Source organism: Monodon monoceros, unplaced genomic scaffold (assembly GCF_005190385.1).
Source record: "Monodon monoceros isolate NGI ecotype Baffin Bay Population unplaced genomic scaffold, NGI_Narwhal_1 Super_Scaffold_15, whole genome shotgun sequence".
In the NCBI taxonomy this organism is placed as follows: domain Eukaryota; kingdom Metazoa; phylum Chordata; class Mammalia; order Artiodactyla; family Monodontidae; genus Monodon; species Monodon monoceros.
This window is the reverse complement of record NW_021703771.1, coordinates 10141986-10145822: the sequence shown is the minus strand read 5'-3', so window position 1 is coordinate 10145822 and position 3837 is coordinate 10141986. Positions and strand designations below refer to the sequence as shown.

The 3837-nt window shown below is 41.7% G+C and overlaps 1 pseudogene; it reads left to right on the top strand.

The window, feature by feature from the left end:
* The first annotated feature begins 232 nt into the window (after window positions 1–232).
* On the top strand, window positions 233–713 carry LOC114896337 (annotated as a pseudogene).
* Window positions 714–3837: the final 3124 nt, after the last annotated feature.

Sequence of the window (3837 nt, the reverse complement as noted above, 5' to 3'; positions counted from 1 at the left end):
GAACTGTGTCTTTAACAAAAATACTACGTAAGAAAAAAGAAGCTGAACTTAGGCACAACTCTCCTATTCTGAGATTTTGCTAACCTCTGATATACATAATAACTAAATTGGCTGGGAACTGAAGACTTGCTGTCCTTAATTTCACTTTTATGCAAAGGCGAGAATGTCATTCATTCAGTCATCAATCTTAATTAAGACTTCTTGGTGCGGGGGGGGGGTGGGGGGGGGGAAGATGGCCGAGCAGGTGACCAAGTCGGGGGTGTTTGTGTGTCTGGGTAACATCTGTCTATTACCAACTGCAGAAGCAGTCTTCAGGAAACTTGTAACTGATCAAAGCGTTTCAGATACTTGGAGGATGGACAGTGCAGTGACGTCCACGTATGAACTAGGAAACCCTCCTGATTATCAGTGGGCAGGCTTGCATGAAGAAGCATGGCACTCCCATGAGTCACGTTGCCCGGCAGGTTACCAAAGAAGACTTTGCCGCTGCTATTGGCTGTATACTATGTATGGATGAAAGCAACCGTAGAGATTTGAATAGAAAAAGTAACCAAGTTAAAAACTGCAGAGGGAAAATTGAACTACTTGGGAGCTACAAGCCACAAAAACAACTCTTTTTTGAAGATCGCTATGACAGCAGTGATGTTCACTTTGAGACCATCTACCAGCAGTGCGTGCGGTGCTGCAGAGCTGCCCTGGAGAAGGTCCGCTGACCCGGGTCCAGTCCTGCGCGGCCCAAGCTCACCCCCACAGCCCGGGGGCTCAGTCGAGTGTCACAGTGTCACCCTTCCCTAGCTCAAGGCCACAGGCCCTTCTTCAGTTGACTCACGTTTCTTACCTTAAAAAATAATTATAGATGGAAATCAGTTGTGTTTGGTGGAAGAATAAATAAAAATTTTTGATTCAGAAAGTTTATGAGGTGAAGAAGAATCAGAAAGCAGTGCTTCCACTGTCCATTTTGGATGATGTGTGATGTTTGCCCGTCTGCTCAGGGTCAGGCAGTAGTCCGGGCAGAGTAAGTGCATAAGTAAGCAAGTTGCTTCCACTTGAGTCATCTGTTCATGGAAGAAGCTGGAGGCCCTGCAGCCACAGCGGCCTTGCCCTGCTACCTCCATCTTCAGCAAAGTGTGGGTTCTCCTCCTTGGGGCTGCAGCCCCAAGACACGTCCCCGTGTGGAGGACTAGATGAGCAATAGCTCTCCTGCACTCACTGTTTATAGTTGGCGACCCGAAATCCTGGGAGCACACAGGCACAGATCAGACTGAGTGACGGTCGCTTAGAAGCAGGGAGAGTTCAGAGGAACGACTTCCAGTCCTCGGTATCGGGAGGGTCCCCGGTGGGAGACGTTGAGTCTTGAACCCACTTGGGCCTGAGGGATGAGCAAAGCAGCTTTCTCACCAGGCCACCAGCGGTGGCAGAGGCAGAAACACGGGGAGGTCTTGGCAAGAAAACTGAGCAGGGCTTCCCTGGTGGAGCAGTGGTTGGGAGTCCGCCTGCCGATGCAGGGGACGTGGGTTCGTGCCCCGGTCCGGGAAGATCCCACATGCCGCGGAGCGGCTGGGCCCGTGAGCCATGGCCGCTGAGCCTGCGCGTCCGGAGCCTGTGCTCTGCAATGGGAGAGGCCACGACAGTGAGAGGCCCGCATACCGCAAAAAAAAAAAAAGAAAAAAGAAAAGAAAACTGAGCAAACTTGTGTCTGGCTTCCTGTGGAATTGCTCCATGAGATTCTTATCCTGAAAACTTGAGAGGTTAAGTGCATTGAGAATTTTATAATGGTATCCCTAAAAAGTAAAGAATTGAGAAAAAATGTTTAACTGCAACTAGAACATAGGAAAGTAAGGCACTTCAAAAGTTATACCCTAGCGCCCTAATCATTCAGTAATTGCTTAATAATCTCAAAGTAAAGAAATTTCTTACTCTTTTCTGTTCCTTCATGTTCATAAATAAATCTCGACAGTTTGCTTTCTTTAATGTTTATATATATATATAACTTAAATACGGATTCTCAGACAAATCCTAGGATTCTTAAGTTGACTTTATCCTTACAGCTGTATCCAGACTAGGAGTCATATGAACAGAGAAACTCATTGCTGAATTCACTTGTCTTTTAAAAATTAGATCCAATCAGATTGGTTCAAAATATATCTACCTGTACAAATCTGGAGCTTCTTGGAAGTCTTAAGGTCACTCTTAGTTTAGTGTTTCCATTACAAAGTCATACAGGAAATACAGATGCAACCCTTATTTGAAATATTCACTAACAAATCAGGTTCTATCTTAAGAAATATGTCAAAATATATAGCGCCACTCTCTTTAAAAAATGCTGATTTCATTGTCCCTTACAAGAATTCATAGCCTTCCCATTTTATTTATGTATGCCTTTTATATTCTGTGACATTCTGCCAGTATTTCAATCTCTTCATAGATTTGTAACTCACGAATTCCCAATGATGAACTTTTTCGGAAGTAAAGAGTCACTTTGAAGAGTTCATTATAACAACCACAACAAAAAAGACTTCTCACTTTTCTTAAGAGGCCCTTATTCTACTTTTGGACTGGTTGTTTATTATAAACAGCTGCCCTTACTAAGTATCCTAGCTATACCAGATAATATCTGGTGGACACATCTGTGAAATTTCAGCTGCCAGTGCTTATTAAAAACCATTTTGGAAAAAATATTTAGAGTCGTTAGAAGCAAACATTACCATTGTAGTTCTCATGTCATATCTTAATCTCTAATACCATTCTCCACTTGGACAAATAGCTGATTCCAAGACTGGGGCAGGGATGGTACAGGTGAGTCTGAGATGTGTTGTGACACGAAGCAAGAAGCTTTCAAAGGTTAGTGGGTTGGTCATAGGATATGAGAGCTAATACGAAGGGGCTCCCACTGGCTAAAGTTGTGAACTTTCGAACAACACAAAGAATAATGATTCTAGTAAATTAACACACATGGATCCCCTGGAAATCCAGAACATTATGCTCAGGAAAAGACGCCAGAAAATTCAGCTGTCATTCTCTAAGGTGTCTTCTGAGCCACCTTCATAGTTCAAAAATTGGTAATTAAAGTGAAAGAGTTAAGTAGGTATCCTGATTTTCCTGTAGAAACTGTACTTCAAGGTAACTAAATAGACTAATTGGACCCATTCTTCTATGGCCTGGAGAAATGCCAGTAAATAAATATCAAATGATAGAAAAAATATTCATTCATTTAAGGATTACCAATTTTCATTAAAACATTAGATAAATTGTTGATGGAGAACTGTACACTTATGTAGTGACAAAGCAACACTCTACTGATTACTTACACAATTCAATGAGAGAACATGTCTGTACAAAGAGGGGATCAGGCTTTCATCACCCTAATCCACAGGTCAGTCTCAGCACTGCTAAGTGTGGGACAACCAGATATAATGTATTTCCTGATTTGATGCACCATGAAGGACACAGCATTACCCATGGTGTATTCTAGCCAAAATTGTTTAATTGGAATTCATTCCAGTTCATTAGGAAATATAGGAGGTTTTCTATAAGAGAACAGCCACATAAATCCAGAAGATAAAATATAATGTAGGACAACTAGCACAGTTTCTTCAGCAAGTCAGTGTCATGATAAAAAGCACTGTTCTAGATTAACAAACTTTAAATGACATAAAAACAAGATTCAGTTCATAGACCTGGACTGGATTCTGGTTTCAACAAACCATTTATATAAAGGACATTTGGGGGGAAGTTGGGAAATGGAATATGGACTGGTTTTTAGAAGACAAAACTTTTTGACATTAAAATTAAATATTTTAACTAACAATGTAACTGGAAAAAGCAATTTACAAAACA